This window comes from Triticum aestivum, chromosome 3D, assembly GCF_018294505.1.
Source record: "Triticum aestivum cultivar Chinese Spring chromosome 3D, IWGSC CS RefSeq v2.1, whole genome shotgun sequence".
In the NCBI taxonomy this organism is placed as follows: Eukaryota; Viridiplantae; Streptophyta; class Magnoliopsida; order Poales; family Poaceae; genus Triticum; species Triticum aestivum.
In genome coordinates this window covers 211,139,780-211,158,912 of record NC_057802.1, presented here as the reverse complement: position 1 = coordinate 211,158,912, position 19,133 = coordinate 211,139,780, and positions in this window count along the sequence as shown.

Below are 19,133 nucleotides of genomic sequence, written 5' to 3'. Positions count from 1 at the left end.
TTCGCTCTCGAAGATGCATGTGTGATATGTTTGCATAAGACACACACACACTTTTCTCTACTTTATCGTGTGTTGTCCATGTCTCTTTCACACACACGCACACACACACACACACTTTTTGCACACTCACTCGTTCTATTTCACACACACACTCTCTCTCTAGTTAGGTACTCTCTCACGTCCATAACATATGGATGTTTTGAAAAGTCAAACCTCAGAAAAGTTTGACCAGGTATATGTGGAGAAAAACATATACATCTGGAATGATCAATAGGTTCATCACAACATGTACTTAGTTCATACTCCCTCCTTCCCAAAATATAAGGCGCGATTGACTATGCACGGTCTTTGATGCACGACTTTGACCACTAATATATATCAGAATACATGGACTGAACATGTATAAATGGCACTGTCATATTTGTCTCACAAAATAAATTTTATTTCATATATCTGTATACTAATTTTATAGGCATACAATACGTGAAAATCACAGTCAAAGTTATGCAACGACGGCCAGAAAAGTCAATCGTGCCTTATATTTTGGGAAGGAGGGAGCATCATTTATCTTTGGTATTGTGGATATAAGTAATTTCTTTATAAACTTGGTCAAAGTTTCAAAGTTTGACTTTAAAAAATTATAGGAACTACATTATCGAACGGAGGGAGTATCTCTTTCTCTCTCTACTATCTCTCATGGGCCTCCCCTCTCACTCAATCTCTCTTTACCAAGGGATTATACGGTCACTATGTTAGCGTATAGCTCCGTATATTGTTTAGTTGACCGGTCAACCAGTCCACATGCTGCCTTGTTAGCTCGCGTTCTCTATCTTGGTGTGTTGGCCCATGTGGCAGTGGGTGAAAATAAATAAACTAGAGGCCCATCTGACATGCGGTGAAGTAAACAAAGTTGAAACCACTCGCGGTAGCACCCCGCATGCTAGTAAATTGAGGGCACACTTCTTCCACGTGAAGGACGCACTCGCACACTACACTACTGCGCCGCAGCATGCACACAAGGACGCACTCGCGCACACCCAGCACACAATACACACCAGCACACATGTACATCGGCGTCGCCGCCGGTTGAGATGGACGGCGAGGTAGCCAACAAGTGGAGGCGGCTCGAGCAGAAACCGCATCCGGCGAGCATGTACTTCATCAGCAGCCTCCCTGACGACATGCTGCTCGTCATCATCGCCCTCCTCCCCACCAAATCTGTCGTGCGGACCACCCTGCTCTCCCGGCGGTGGCGCCCCTCTAGCGCCGCATCCCGCTCAACCTCACCGTCGACAGCTGCCTCTACGAAGGGGATTGCAAACGCATGGCCGTAGTCTCCAAGATCCTTGTATCGCACCCTGGGCCAGCCAGACGCCTTGACATCCGCATGTTCAGTACCAACTGCAAGGTCCAAGCCAAGTTCAACGAGTGGTTCTTATCCCCTGCCCTAGATCAGCTCGAGGAGCTCGGGTTTGAAGGTGGACATCGATGCCACTCTCTGCCGCCGTCCGCGCTCCGCCTCGCGCCAACGCTACGCCGCTGCAGGTTTAACTCATGCTATTTTCCCCATATTAATGTCGCGCCCGCTCTTCTTCTCCCCCAACTCAATTAACTCGAGCTCTTCGACATTGGCATCTCGAAGGAGGCTATGGAGAACCTGCTTCGCGGCTGTACTGCGCTCGAGTACCTTTGTCTTCGACAGATCCACGGGTTCATTACCCTCCACATCGCCTCGACGAACCTCCGATGGATTTATGTGTCTTGCTGGCCCTGCAACAAGACATTACTTGGGAAGAGATCAGTTGTGCTATTTCACGATATGGTCATTGAGAATGCGCATTTGCTTGAGAGATTGCTTATATCTGATCTAGAAGATCCAACAAGAACCAGGGTCATTGATGCGCCGAAAGTGTTGGCCTAATCGTCTGCCAAATTCACCGAACTTGTTATTGGATCCATAATGGTTCAGGTATAACACTTTTCTTCTTTTCCTTCTTCTTCTTGAAAATCACAATTCTAAATTTTTTTCTTGATGTGTGTTCGACTGTCATCCAAAAAATGATTCCCACAAGCTTGACCCAGTCTATGCGCAAAGTGAAGATCTTGGCAATAAAATCTATCGGCCCCAATCTGGATCAAGTTGTTGGATTCCTTACATGCTTTTTTTTGCACGGGGAAGCTATTCATCGAGGTGAAACTCCTTTCCTATTAAATGTGAACCACAATGCAGCTAATTTTTTTTGCAATTTTCCCAAGTTACAGTGACAAGTGTAGTGTTCAAAACTGCATCCACGCACTATATACTGGAAGAAATGTTTTTACTATTTATTCTCACGTGATCATGCTACTTCTTGAGCTTGCGTTGGTTTTTCCCTTGAAGAGGAAGGGGTGATGCAGCAAACTAGAGATAAGTATTTCCCTCAGTTAAGAACCAAGGTATCAATCCAGTAGGAGAAGAACGCGCAAATCACCAATACCTGCACCAACAATCAATGCACCCAACGCGATAAAGGGGTTGTCAATCCCTTCATGATCACTTGCAAAGGTGAAATCTGATAGAGAAAGATAAATAAAACTAAACAAAAGATAAAATATTTTGGGTTTTTGATTTATAGATCGGAAAGTAAAAGATTGCAAATAGTAGATCGGAAACTAATATGATGGAAAATAGACCTGGGGGCCATACGTTTCACTAGAGGCTTCTCTCATGATAGCAAATAATACGATGGCACTACAAAAAAATACACTTCTGTGATGATATGTGTTTGTCACAGTAGGTCACGTTTTCTATCATGCATGTACATCCATGACGATTTTATGACAGAATCAAGATAGTCATACTTGTGCCACCGTAGAAGTGTTCCATGACATTACCAAAATTATCATCATGGAAGTGTCCACTTCCATGACGATAAATGGCGCGTCATGGTAGTGCTTTTGTCAAGGGTGACCGACACGTGGCATCCACCGTAACGGGTCGCCGTTAAGCTATCGGGTCCGATTTTGGATCTGATAACCCGCTAACAGCCCGGACCAATGAGGATTTTCCACATGTAAAATTCTCATTGGCCGAAGGAAACACGTGCTGGCTCACCATTGGGACAGATGTCATCCATTCATTGGACAGGAGGCGCCTATGATACATCGACACGTGGCACGACCCAACAGAGGCCCATTCTGGTGAAAAGGCCGGCCCATTTGACTTGGTCAAAAGGTAACGGGCCGGCCCACAGAAAGCCTGTTAACGGCCTGTTCATATATAGCCCATTCACGACCCGCTAACTCACGACCCGTTACGGCCTATCGGAATTAAGCCCTGTAGCTTCATCTGGGCCGTCCAATATGATTCCAGCCCATTGTAACTTCCGGCCCATGTATGGCCCATGATGTCTTTCGGCCCATACGAGGCCATTTGTAACTCTTGGCCCATTAACGGTCTGTGGTGAATCTGGCCCGCAATGAACAGTGTACTGCTTTATACCCATTAACGGCCCATTATTCCATTGGGTCGTTTCCAACCCATGTTATCTTTTGGCCTTCTCAGGGCCCATTTATTCTTGGGCTCATTTCCAGCATTCGGTTACTTACGGCCCGTTACTGGCCTTTTCTGCTTGTGGGCCAAATTCAGCCCGTGGTTACAATCGGCCCGTTTGCGGCCCGTTAATCCGTTGGGCCATTTTCATAACGTCATCAAATACGGCCGATTAACAACGACCCGTTATTGTCGCCCATGAACGGACGATTCCAAATCTAGCCCGTTTACGGCCCATAATGCGGTTTGTTATTGGCCCATGTTTGGCCTATCGATCATACGACACGTAGAAGGCCCATTGATGCTACGGCCCTTAGAAGGCCCATAGTTTCTACGGCCCCTAGGAGGCCCATGGTAACTACAGTAAATATGTAGCCCATGGTTATTGTGGCCTAGTTTTAAAAAATAGGTTATTGTGGCCATTAGCAAACCGCGGAAAAAGAACTGCACTGACTACAAGCAAACAAATAAACAAGACAACAAGGAAATAAATAAGCAGGCAACTTACGCTATGCTATCATGGCTATTACACATATTACATCCACTGGCATCAAAGTTCGCCACCAGTGCAAATATAGGGAACAAAGCAGCATATCATATACACTGGTTCTCAAAGTTGGCGACCAGTGCAAATAAACGCCGCAGCAAAACAAGTCCAGAACTGAAACCACTTCAGAAGAGCTCAAGAAACAATATCCTGGGTACCCATAATGCTGGCAAGATGCTTAGCAAGCTTATTAACTTTCTCTTGTTTAGCGCTTAAATCCTCCAGCACTTGCTGTTGCACCAGAAAGTATGCATCTGAATTCTGCAGGGACTTCCTCAGTCCTTCAGCTTCCTGTCGCATAACATCTGATCGATGTCTTTCAACTTGAAGTTGAGACTCAAGAAGCCGGACTGATTCAGGCAGCAAGTTCGAAGAGCTGGTGCCAGCAGTAGTAGCCAGTAACTCGAACACTACATCAAGACAGGACTTTGGGGTTGTCTCAGTGCCTTTAATATAGTTTTTATCAGCTTTCTTAGAGACCAACAGGGATGTCTCACTATCTTGAACCTTATCTGCATTACTTCCTTTACCATTGCATAACGGGGTACTCTTCTCCAATATTTTATCCGCGTTCTAAAAGAGAAACAAACAAACACATCACAGGTTACCATGTAGTATATGAAACTCATTTTGGTAAACCAGTTCAGTAGTAAGGTGGACAGGATAACAGCATGAAACAAACATATATCTATGTAGTATGGTCACTGTATGGTCTATATCATTCTAGTTTATGTTGCCAAATCAAGATAGATACAGTTCGAATCATATCTATTTAAGACAAAGCAGTATAGACAGAATATAAGTGTGGGAAACTACACAGTAATAACAACACTTGTAATGTGCATGGCATGAGAACATAACTGTTTATTCAATTGAAACTGAAATCAACATAGAGCAAGTTACAACAGCAAACACGTTAAAGAAACAGGTTTAAAACATACCTGTTGCGCCATTGGAGTTTCAATTGCATCCTTCAAATTTGTAATTAGTTGGTATGAGTAAATACAGTGATGCAAGAGCAATGTAGTATGAACCATAGTTACGGAACCTAACCTGAGAACAATTCTTCTGCTGCTTTAAGCGTTGACTTGGGGTTCGGAGTGGTGGTCCTCGTGCTTTGGGCACTGCAGTTGCCTTACTAACTACTCGTGTTTGGGTGCTCTGTGGTGGAGACGGTGCTGTGTCAACTAGAACTGGGTTACTATCTGCTGGGGTTGGGGTTAGAAGGGGTGTAGCTGGTTCTCTGTCCAACTGGGTAGGGGTACAATCTGCGTGAGTCTGGGTTATGTGTGGTGGGACTGGTTCTTGGGCAAGTACAACTGTGGTTCTATCTGCATCGACAGGTAGCATGATCTTTTCTGAAGACCGTGTTTTTACTCCCACAGATACTGCCATCACCCCCTCCAATTGAAATGGCTGATAAACAAGAAAAGTAATTGAATGTACAGACATTGTAAGATAGACAGGTGCAATGGATAGTAGGGAAGAAAACAGGGCATGAAATAATTCACATTTATGTTGTCTAACCAAACAGAATAGCAGGACATAATTTCACATATATGATGGCTAATTAAACAGGATAGCATGACACAATTTCACATGTATGATGGCTAACTAAACAAGATAGAATGACATACTTCAAAATATGATGACTATGTAAATAGGATGACATGATATAACTATACGATGTGTCTATTAAAGTGGTTGGCATGCCATAAATCGCAAACATGTCGTTGATGGAAACAGGATGGCATGATATAATTCACGGATAGAATGACATAATTCAAAATATGATGACTATGTAAACAGGATGAGATGATATAACCATATTATGTCTTTAGAAAATGGGTTGGCATGCCATAATTTAGATACATGTTGTCTATGTAAACATCATGGCATGATATAATTCAAATATATGATTTATATACTAAGAAAGTGAGCAGAGGGCAATCGCATATATGATGTGTCAACTAAGGAGATGGCATTCAATATTGTGTATATGATGTAAAAACTAAGCATTGCAATACAACATATGCATGATATGAGTAATATAACCCTGCCAAGTTTGAGCATACACCTCAGGGGGGTAATAGGACTAGTCATCTGCCTCGGAATCCTCCTCTGAAGAGCTATCTGTAACCAGCAAGATATCTGCTTCAACAGGTAGCATTGTCTGCTCTGAAGACCTTGTTTTCACTCCAGATTTCTCCATCACCAATTCAAATGGCTGATGCACAGGAAGAGCAGTTGAATATACAAACATTGTCGACAAATGCAACGAGAAATACAAAAAAAGGATGGCATGATATAATTCACATATATGATGCTTGGCTAAACAGCATGGCATTGCATAATTCACATATATAATGCCTTGCAACAAGATAGCATTGCATAATTCACATATATAATGTCTTGCAACAAGATGGCATTGCATAATTCACATATATGGTAATTAGACACTAAACAGGTGGCATTCACACAAAGCATGTCTAAACTAAGCAAATGACATGGCAATGCAAGATACCATACACACGATATGAGCAACATAACCCTGCCAAGTTAGAGCATGCACCTCAGGGGGGAATAGGACTGGTCATCTGTCTCTGAATCCTCCTCTGAGGAGCTATCCGTAACCATCAAGACATGCGCTTCGTCAGATAGCATTGTCTGCTCTGAAGCCCTTGTTTCCACTCCAGATTTTTCCATGACCGTGCCGAATGGCTGATGCACAGGAAGAGTAATTGAATGTACTAAAATGATAGAGGCAAAGGTGTCCCGTCTTTCGATGAGATGATGAATATCGCTTTGATGGAAGTCGACTTTGACGATCCGACTACGAACGTGCGAGGACGTCGCGCCTTAGCAATCGCTAAACCAACTCCGAGAGGTTATCGACCACGCCGGAGCACGATCAACCTGACCACGAGGGTCTGTTTCCTGCGAGCAAACGAAGAACAGGCAAGAAACTGAGATTGCAATCTGGATATTGCGAATATAAGATGAAAGCTTTATTGATCAAGGTGGGGTTTTGATAGAGGCAAAGGTGTCCCGTCTTTCGATGAGATGATGAATATCGCTTTGATGGAAGTCGACTTTGACGATCCGACTACGAACGTGCGAGGACGTCGCGCCTTAGCAATCGCTAAACCAACTCCGAGAGGTTATCGACCACGCCGGAGCACGATCAACCTGACCACGAGGGTCTGTTTCCTGCGAGCAAACGAAGAACAGGCAAGAAACTGAGATTGCAATCTGGATATTGCGAATATAAGATGAAAGCTTTATTGATCAAGGTGGGGTTCTGTGACGCCTTTGTCTGGTCGCTGAACACAAACGAAGTACGCGAAGTTGCAGCTATGGCGAACTTTTAATCTAAACAAAACCCAAAGTCTAAACGACGCCCTAAGGGCTGTATATATGGAGGAAGAGGGGGGAATTTCGTGGCCCTTGAGGAAGGGGTCCGAAACCAACCCTATCTCTTGTTTCCCCACACATACGGACTCTAAAAACAGCCTATACTTATGTATTTCGAAATTACATGGGCCTGGCCCAATAATAAGGTGACGCAGCACCTAGAATAGCCTCTGGACGAAAGTTATGAAGTAGCATCTTGTATATTTCGTCCAAGGCTTCATGCACGCATTATGGTGGCTTCAACGTCCTGAAATCATCACTTGTAACTCCGTTCTTGTTCCCCATGCGCATGCCATCATCTCCATGCTTGTTCTTGCTCCAATGTTCATCCTTCTCAAAGCTAGGCCCTTCATTTGTAAGCAAAACAAATGTATCCAATTTAGGCAGCATCATATTCTCATGAACATTAGAATCATTAGCAAGAAACGAAAGTACCTGGTAATTTAATTGGCGTGCGCGAGCTCTAGTAATTGGTCCAGTATGTATAGCAGCAGGGACTGTGGGTGTAATAATTGTATTGATGTCCTCATCATCCTCCCCTTCTTGAAATGAAGTCGTCCTCGACGGAAGCTCATCTTCCTCACCCAAATAAGGCTTCAAATCTGCAATATTAAAAGTGGGACTAACCCCAAAATCTGCAGGCAGCTCAAGTTTATATGCATTATCATTTATTTTCTCTAACACCTTAAAAGGACCATCAGCACGTGGCATTAGCTTTGATTTGCGCAAATCAGGAAATCTATCCTTACGCAAATGTAACCAAACAAGATCTCCAGGTGCAAACACAACATGTTTTCTACCCTTATCTCCAGCAAGTTTATATTTAGCATTCATACGCTCAATGTTTTCCTTAGTTAACTCATGCATTTTTAAGATCAATTCAGCACGTTGTTTAGCATCAAAATTAACCTTCTCCGAAGATGGAAGAGGCAACAAATCAATAGGTGCACGAGGTAGGAAACCATACACAATTTCAAAAGGGCACATCTTAGTAGTAGAATGCAATGAACGATTATAAGCAAACTCAATATGAGGCAAGCAGTCTTCCCACATTTTCTTATTATTCTTCAAAACAGCCCTAAGCATAGTAGACAATGTTCTATTGACTACTTCAGTTTGTCCATCAGTTTGGGGGTGACAAGTAGTACTAAAAAGCAGTTTAGTCCCCAACTTAGCCCATAAACATCTCCAAAAGTGGCTAAGAAATTTAGTATCACGATCTGAAACAATAGTATTTGGCACACCATGCAAGCGAATAATTTCACGAAAGAACAAATCAGCAACATTAACAGCATCATCGCTTTTATGACATGGTATAAAGTGCGCCATTTTCGAGAATCTATCCACGACAACAAATATGCTATCCCTCCCCTTCTTTGTTCGAGGTAAACCTAAAACAAAGTCCATAGATATATCCTCCCAAGGAACACTAGGTACAGGCAAAGGCATATATAAACCATGAGGATTGAGTCGTGACTTAGCTTTTTGACATGTAGTGCAGCGAGCAACAAAACGCTCAACATCCCGTCTCATCTTTGGCCAAAAGAAATGTGTAGCAAGTACGTCCTCCGTCTTCTTCACGCCAAAGTGTCCCATTAATCCTCCTCCATGCGCCTCCTGCAACAACAAAAGACGAAGAGAGCTAGCTGGAATGGATAGCTTGTTAGCACGGAACACAAATCCATCATTAACGACAAACTTGTTCCAGGTTCTTCCTTCTTTACAATTCTGCAATACATCTTTAAAATCAGCATCATGCACATATTGATCTTTGATGGTCTCCAAACCAAATATTTTGAAGTCAAGTTGTGAAAGCATAGTATAGCGACGAGACAATGCATCAGCAATAACATTTTCTTTACCCTTCTTGTGTTTAATGACATAAGGGAAAGTTTCAATGAATTCAACCCATTTAGCATGTCTACGATTCAGTTTAGCTTGACTTTTAATATGTTTCAAAGATTCATGATCAGAATGTATAACAAATTCTTTGGGCCATAAATAATGTTGCCATGTTTCTAAAGTCCGAACAAGAGCATATAGTTCTTTATCATAAGTAGAATAATTCAGACTAGGCCCACTCAATTTTTCAGAAAAGTATGCAACAGGTTTGCCATCTTGTAATAACACACCTCCTAATCCAATGCCACTAGCATCACATTCAAGCTCAAAAGTCTTATTAAAATCAGGAAGTTGGAGTAAAGGAGCATGTGTCAACTTATCTTTCAATACCGTGAAGGCTTCTTCCTGTGCGGTACCCCAAACAAAAGGCACATCCTTCTTTGTAAGCTCGTTGAGAGGTGCAGCAATGGTGCTAAAATCTCTCACAAAACGCCTATAGAAACCAGCGAGTCCAAGAAAACTCCGCACTTGTGTGACCGTTTTGGGCTGCGGCCAACTCTCAATAGCTTCAATCTTGGCTTTATCAACTTCAATTCCCTGTGGAGTAACAACATAGCCAAGAAAAGATACTCGGTCGGTGCAAAAGGTGCACTTCCCAAGGTTACCAAACAAACGTGCATCACGTAGAGCAATAAAAACAGCACGTAAATGTTCCAAATGTTCTTCCAAAGATTTGCTATAAATCAGTATATCATCAAAATAGACCACCACAAATCGTCCAATGAAAGCACGTAAAACTTCGTTCATTAGTCTCATGAAAGTACTAGGTGCATTAGTTAACCCAAAAGGCATGACTAACCACTCATATAAACCAAACTTAGTTTTAAATGCAGTTTTCCATTCATCTCCCAATTTCATACGAATTTGATGGTATCCACTACGCAAATCAACTTTGGAGAATATTGTAGAGCCACTCAATTCATCAAGCATATCATCGAGCCTAGGAATAGGATGACGATAACGAATAGTAATATTATTAATGCCTCTACAATCAACACACATACGCGACGTACCATCCTTTTTAGGCACGAGTATAATAGGAACAGCACAAGGACTAAGAGATTCGCGTATATAACCTTTGTCGAGCAGCTCCTGTACTTGACGCATAATCTCCTTCGTCTCCTCTGGATTGGTACGGTATGGTGCACGGTTGGGTAGCGATGCACCGGGAATTAAGTCAATTTGATGCTCAATCCCTCGAATAGGTGGTAATCCCGGTGGCACGTCTTGTGGGAAGACGTCAGCGAACTCCTGCAAAATGTGAGTGACAGCAGGGGGCAAAGAGGAAGGCACGTCCTCGAATGAAAATAATGCCTCTTTGCACACAAAAGCATAGCAAACAGATTTGCTGAAATCTAGTTCATCAATATCAGATTTTGTGGCAAGTAAACATGCACTTTTCAATTTAATTTCAGAAACAACACTAGATGGTTTATTATTAGGTTTCATTTGTTGCTCAAATTCCTTTGCCACAATCTGATTTTCACTCTTATGTTTCTCCTGTTTTGCTTTATTAGCTCTATTAATGTCATCTTTCAAAATGGAATCAGGAGTCATAGGAAGCAAAGTAATATTTTTATCCTTATGAACAAGAGTATACTGATTGTTTCTACCATGGTGTACAGAATTTTTATCAAATTGCCATGGTCTACCTAGTAATAAGGAACATGCTTGCATGGGTACCACATCACAATCAACATAATCAGCATATGTAGAGATACTAAAATGCACACGAACAGTACGTGTTACCTTAACCTTGCCGCTGTTGTTGAACCATTGGATGTAGTAAGGATGTGGATGTGGTCTTGTGGTGAGAGATAGCTTCTCCACCATCTCCATGCTAGCCAAGTTGTTACAGCTCCCTCCATCTATGATGACGCGAACAGAACGTTCCTTCACAACTCCCTTTGTATGGAACAAATTATGCCTCTGATTTTGCTCTGCTTGTGTGACCTGCACACTCAAAACACGTTGAGCAACTAAACATTCATACCTGTCAGCGTCTTCAGGAGCCATGTATTGCGTCTCATTTTCAGAATCATCTCCACCATGTTCTTCACGTGTAATAAGAGCCAAAGTCTCCTCATCATAGTCACTAGCGGACTCATACCCACCATCCTCAGTAGCAATCATGACACGCTGAGATTTGCATTCTCTCGCAAAATGTCCTCTTCCCTTACAACGACGACAAATAATATCACTTGTGTGCCCTGTCGATGCCATGGAAGAAGAAGAGCTCTGCACAGGCCCGGCAGGTGTGCTCTTGGCAGAGAGTGGTGGTTGTGCCTGCTTTCTTGTATCACGGCTGGAGGTGGCACCTGATGGAGGTGATGGTGAAGTGGAAGTAGAAGATGCACGCGGTGTCCATGATGAAGGTCGACCTGCAGAAAAGTTAGTTCGCGCCAATGGCTGTCGATCCTGCACTTCACGTTCAGCTTTACAAGCAAGATGGAATAAACGAGTGATATTATTATAATCCTTATACTCTAGAATGGTCTGAATCTCTTTATTTAATCCACCCATAAAACGTGCAAGCATAGCTTCATTCTCCTCAACAATACCACATCTAATCATGCCAGTTTGTAATTCCTGATAATATTCTTCTACAGAATTTTTTCCTTGTCTTAAACGCTGCAATTTTTGAAGTAATTCACGTTGATAATATGGTGGAACCCAACGAGTACGCATAGCAGTTTTCAAAGCAGCCCAAGTAGCTGGAACAGGATATAATCTACAATGTTCAGACCACCAAACACATGCAAAGCTAGTGAAAGCACAAACAGCAGCAGGAACACGTCTCTCCTCAGGATATTGTAAACATGTAAATCGTTGTTCAGTTTCTAACTCCCAAGTAAGATATATATCAGGAACATATCTACCCTCAAATGGTGGAATATTCAATTTCAGTTTAGGGAGATGGTCATGATCTCGTACCTGAGGTGGTGGTGCCGGCCTACCGTTGCGAATATATACCTGAGGTCGACCTGCTGGTGGTGGTGCTGGTGGCTGCACGTAGTTCTGATTTTGATCAACCTCATCCTCATAATCGCCCGCATAATCGTCATCCTCCTCAGCCGCCGCAGGAGCAGGAGCCAAAGAAGCATCAACAGTAGGGACAGCAGCACCCGAATTTTGACCAATCTCAATTGGAACGCGCTGTGCCCGTCCCACTTGATTTGGAAGGCGGCGTTGGAGATGTGGTTGTTGTTGTTGTAGAGGTGCGACATGTGCAGCCGGTGGTGGTTGGGGAAGACGCTTTAGTAATTCAGTAAACTTGTTATCCAGCTTTGTCTCAAACGACTTCTCCACGGCATCTATCTTCTCCATAGCCTCTTCAAATCTGTTTAGCACATCTCCCACCTGGCCACTCATCATTTGCTGAAATTTATCATGCAACTCCTTGTTCGTCATGTTCGCCCAATCAGTCTCATCGGCTTGTGAACCTGCCATGGTTAGCAGCAATAGAAACACAAAAGAATATGATCCTGCAGACTACTAGAAGTGGTGGGATGGTGGTGTGTCACAAAACCTTCAAGCGAATCTCAAATTCTTACCAGTTCTTACCCAGCAGCAGGTGGTGATCGGCAACCGTTGTAGTCAAAAACTCTCAAAGCTTGGATATAGCGATTACCAGGGAGAGTCAAACGCACGATGTAGACTTATGTGGAGCTGGGAAGGCTTATAATATGGTAGCAAAATGGTAAGCAATAATCAATTCAGAGATGCAAAGTTGAATAAACGCTCAACGACGGTACTGTGCTGGTCCTAGGCTAGACCGTGCTAGAGACGCGAGCCTAGAACACTAACAAAATCACGGCGCTGCACGTAAACAAGGGAAAAGCACACTCAGGAATTTTTTTTTCGCTCTTTTTTTTTTTTCGCTCCTTTTTTTTTTTTTTTTTTTTGCGAAAAAATCACTATAATGGCGAGTGTCTCAAAACTCTTCCCAGGTCAAACTGACAGGATGGGCACAAAATTTTTTGACTATTTTTTTTTTCGGAAATCAGGGCAGCGACGACGAAAAAGTGCGACAAAAAATCACTATGATGGCGAGTGTCTCAAAACACTACCCGGGGCCTAAAAATAGGATAGGGAAAAAATATTTTGGGTTGCCGAAATTTTGGCCTAAAAACTGCCCGGGGGTCTCCAGACTCTTTTTTTTTTCTTCCGAGACCTACTCAGGCAAGGAAACACGAAACGGAAAATATATGGATCTCTAAAACAAACCGACTATGAAAAGAACTCGGATTGGTGGTGGATATATGGCGGTAGTATATGGCAGCGGTGGTGGTATATGGATACGGATTCAAAGCGGTGGCGGATAAGCAATGGTGGTAGATGGCAAGGCGATGATGATGGTGCGGCGGCGGCGTGACAACTTATGACCAGAACTCGAAACTCTAAAAGACTAGACTCTAAGACCAGCAACTTGACACGACGATGCAACCGCAAATTCAACAAAGCAAAAACCCTAAAAAGATTATGCAAAGGCTCAGATTGGTTCGGATATGATGAACTAACCCTAATTTTTTTTTGTGGCTTTTTCGTGGACTGTAGGTATGAAGAACAGACTCGATCTAAACTACGAAAAACTGTAAAATCTCACCGAGCAACCTGGAAATCTGATACCACTTGATAGAGGCAAAGGTGTCCCGTCTTTCGATGAGATGATGAATATCGCTTTGATGGAAGTCGACTTTGACGATCCGACTACGAACGTGCGAGGACGTCGCGCCTTAGCAATCGCTAAACCAACTCCGAGAGGTTATCGACCACGCCGGAGCACGATCAACCTGACCACGAGGGTCTGTTTCCTGCGAGCAAACGAAGAACAGGCAAGAAACTGAGATTGCAATCTGGATATTGCGAATATAAGATGAAAGCTTTATTGATCAAGGTGGGGTTCTGTGACGCCTTTGTCTGGTCGCTGAACACAAACGAAGTACGCGAAGTTGCAGCTATGGCGAACTTTTAATCTAAACAAAACCCAAAGTCTAAACGACGCCCTAAGGGCTGTATATATGGAGGAAGAGGGGGGAATTTCGTGGCCCTTGAGGAAGGGGTCCGAAACCAACCCTATCTCTTGTTTCCCCACACATACGGACTCTAAAAACAGCCTATACTTATGTATTTCGAAATTACATGGGCCTGGCCCAATAATAAGGTGACGCAGCACCTAGAATAGCCTCTGGACGAAAGTTATGAAGTAGCATCTTGTATATTTCGTCCAAGGCTTCATGCACGCATTATGGTGGCTTCAACGTCCTGAAATCATCACTTGTAACTCCGTTCTTGTTCCCCATGCGCATGCCATCATCTCCATGCTTGTTCTTGCTCCAATGTTCATCCTTCTCAAAGCTAGGCCCTTCATTTGTAAGCAAAACAAATGTATCCAATTTAGGCAGCATCATATTCTCATGAACATTAGAATCATTAGCAAGAAACGAAAGTACCTGGTAATTTAATTGGCGTGCGCGAGCTCTAGTAATTGGTCCAGTATGTATAGCAGCAGGGACTGTGGGTGTAATAATTGTATTGATGTCCTCATCATAAAATTGTTGACAAATTTAACACATAATAAAAAAATGATGGCATGATATAATTCACATATAAGATGACTGGCTAACCAGGGTGGCGTTGCAAAATTCACATATATGATGCCTGGCTAATCAAGATGGCATTGCATGATTCACATATACGATAAAGAAACTAAACATATGGCATTGACACAAAGCATGTCTAAACTAAGTAGATGACATATTTGATGTATAAAGTAAGCAATGCAAGGCACCATATGCATGATATTACCAACATCAGCATGCCAAGTTAGAGCGAAGACCTCAGGGGGTAAATAGGAGTGGTCTTCTCTTTCTGAATCCCCCTCAGAACAGTTATCTTCCTCTTTATTACGATCTGAAATGGGTGGAGGGGGCCGCCTTTGCGCCCACCATGGAGTGACGTCTGCATGAAATTTTATTGCCACACAAGGCTCGTCTCTTTTGCTCTACATGTTCAGTTCCATTGTGTACAATACTGACATGCATAGGAATAAAACATAGTGAGATTATGTAAGGAGTGCATGCACAAATCCAGAGTGATGGTAGCAAACTGTGGATAGACCCAAAACCAATGATAGCAGGCAGATAATAGCTTTAGTTAAAAAATACAGATAATGGCTCCTTTAATGTTTGTTTGCGCCCAACATGAAACTCATAGTAGACACCCGAGATTAACCAGATAGTAGACAGATAGTACTGATTGCTGCCCCAATATGTACCCACAACCATTTAAAAACTCAAGTTTAAGCATTAGTTTGGACCTGACTCAGAGTCTAATAGGTGAACACGACGATAAAGTAGCATGTCATCATATTAAGCGATGCATAACCTAAGCAGACACGGAAGAGTGCGACCTCTCTTGCGGACCCGTGTAGTCCTCAAGGTCATCTGCTCAGTTGATAATGGTAATGCAGTTGTCGTGGCTGCCGGCGGCGGGGAAGAAGATCTGAGGCGGCGAAAGATAGTCTGGAGAGCGGATCCCTGCTGTGGTGAACCCTTCCGTCGTTGGAGCAGCTGAGCTAGGGTGGAACACAGCGTAGCAGGAGCAGGACAAACCACACAAGGTTTTCTTTGACACATATCTATAATAGAAGTAATTGTGTAAGGGCTTGTTTGAATTTGAGGATTCTAACAATGCAGGGATAGGAAATAGACAGGAATAGGATAGTAATGCACGTGCAAAATAGAGAATTTAAGAACACGGGATTTCTACCAATCTGGGTGTTTGGTTCACAAGAATTGGAAGATCACAGGATGCAAAGAAGCATGGTGAGATTAAGTCAAACCACAAGAAAATGTACGGTTATAATGCTATTATGCTACTATCTCTTAGTCTTGTGCTTCATGAATAGGAATTTGAAAAGGAGGACAGGTGGAAATTAAAATTCCTACGGTTTTTATTTCAAGGAGACACTAAAGGAACAAATCCTACAGTTTTCCTTTGCTCCATTCCTTTGAACCAAATGCATGAATAGTAGTACCATAGGAAACTTTCCAATTCCCATGCTTTTCCTTCAGTTTTCCTTTCAAGCACTAGCGATTCTAGTAGGCAGGCTTGAGCAAGGAAAAGCCTACACTCAAAAAATGTTTTGTGCTACTTCTATTACTTTGGACCCAGGCCACTGCCCTACTAGCTCAACTCCCAGGCCCATCGACAAATGCACATCTCAAACGCACAGAGATAAATAATGATGGTGTTCAAGAGAGTCCATCACGGATAGCTAAGTTGCCTGGTACCTCACTGCTTGTCATATAGTAGGATAAAATAATCGTATTTCACGTTACTACGTGTGCTCAGTGGACAATATATATAACATGTAGAGTAAAAAGGAGATGCAACAAGTGTACAACCTCTTTGGCGAAGCCATGTCAATCTCAGCGTGATTGGGTTGGTCGGTGAGGATGCTCCGGCTGACTTGGCTGTCGGAGGAGGGGAAGAAGATCTTAGGCATCTGGAGATGGAGCCCGGGGTACTACTCCGCTGTGATGGAGGGTTTCATCGTTGGAGCAGCTCCGGTGAGTTGTACGACGCCGAGGCTGAAGCAGGACAAGAGAGACAATGTTAAACTGAGTGGAATTCTGATAGCATCTCCAATAGATGACGTAAAATACATAACTACAAAGTGCTAGATGTAAAATATATCAGCCGCTCATCTCTGAACTTAACTGTCGAAACTGAATTTAACTATCGAAACTAAACTTAACTGTCGAAACTGAATTTTGCTGTCGAAACTGAATTTTACTGTCAAAACTGAATGCACTAGTAGCAGAAAAGCAGTAGCAGCAGCGCGTGCGAGAGCCGGGGCAGCTGGTCATGTAGCAGCATCAGGTGAGGCTACACGTCATGAAAGTGCGTTATATCGACTAGAGGGGGGTGAATAGGCGATTTTTATGAATTCTTCACTGAAGAATTTGCAGGTGAGGAAATTCCTTAGCGAAGAACTACTTGCAGCGGAATAAGTACTCAAAAGTAAACATAGCAGAACACAAGCATGGTCATCATGATGAAATTAAGACAAGCACAGAGTACAGAAAGCGTAAACACAGGATAACACAGGATGAAGACAAACAGACTGAAGAAATTGAGCTGAGAAAATTGAGAAAGTCTTCAGTCAAAGTCTTCAAACACATATATGAACAAGCGCACAACACAGTTATGAGGGAATGAAAGAGTTGAGGAAATAGAACCAGTAAGCTTGGTGAAGACAATGATTTGGTAGACCAGTTCCAACTGCTGTCTCGGCTGTACATCTGGTTGGAGCGGCTAGGTATTTAAACCTGAGGACACACAGTCCTCATCGTATTCTCCTTGAGCTAAGGTCACACAGACCTCGCCCAATTACTCATGGTAAGTCTTCAGGTGACTTCTGAACCTTCACAAACTCGGTCACTCGGCGATCCACAATTCCTCTTGGATGCTCTAGACCATGACGCCTAACCGTCTGGAAGAAGCACAATCTTCAAAGGTAACAAGCGTCGGATCCACGCAGGATCAATCTCTTCAGTGATGCTCAATCACTTTGGGTTTGTAGGTGTTTGGGTTTGGGTTTTTCTCACTTGATGATTTTCGCTCAAAGTCCTCGGAGGATGGGATGCTCTCAAATGACAAGTGTCAGTTTCTCTCGGAGCAGCCAACCAGCTAGTGGTTGTAGGGGGTGGCTATTTATAGCCTAGGGAGCAGCCCGACATGATAAGACATAAATGCCCTTCAATGATATGACCGTTAGGTGGGTAGATATTTTGGGACAGCTGGCGCATAGCACAGCAACGGTCGGAAATTTGAGTATCAAATTCCTCAGGGCTATCATGTTCCTCATTGTGTAGGCAATCCGCACTGGCGAATTCCTAACTCCTCAGTCAGAACAAATTCCTCAGAGACCAGAAGAACTTCGTCTCTATCACTGAAGAATATGACTGAACTGTATGAGATTTCCAATGGCTTCACTCGAAGGGATTGGTAGGTGTAGGATTTTGAGTTGAGCATCACTTGGAAATTTTTCCTTAGTATTTCCTCGACCCCCTTTAACAGTACGGTGTTTCCTATGACTCAAGAAAGAGAAAATGAAACTACGAACACAAAAGTCTTCATGCTTCATGTTCCTCTAATGAATACCAAGTCTTCAAGGTCACACCAATTTCTTCACTTTCAAAGTCTTCAGAAAGTCTTCAGAAATCCAAAGTCTTCAGTCGAAGAACTTCATTTTTAGGGGTCGACTTTCTCTATAAATATCAAACTCCTCATAGACTTATAGTCCTGTGGACAATCATAAACACATTAGTCCCTTAACCTATAAGTCTTCAATACACCAAAATCACTAAGGGGCACTAGATGCACTTACATGTCAGTCGACTGACTTTTTCATCTCTGGTCAGTCGATTTTCCAGCCGTTGGATACGAAATCAAGAGCCTGCAGTTCATCTTGAACCTCCACCCCTCTGAGCCGCCAGCCACCACCGGCCAAACCGCTGCACCCCGCCGCCCGCGGCCGGCGGTGCGCTGCCCCGCTCGCCCCGAAACCACTCCCCACCGCCGGTCCGCCGCCGCCCCGCCATCCCTCTAGGCCCCCCCGTGCCGAGCTTTTTCTCTAGCGATCCCCACGCCACCGCCCCACCACCGCCGGCGACCACTGCCCCCACCCTGAACCCTAATATAGATAGTGGGGTACCTCTCCGGCGAGCC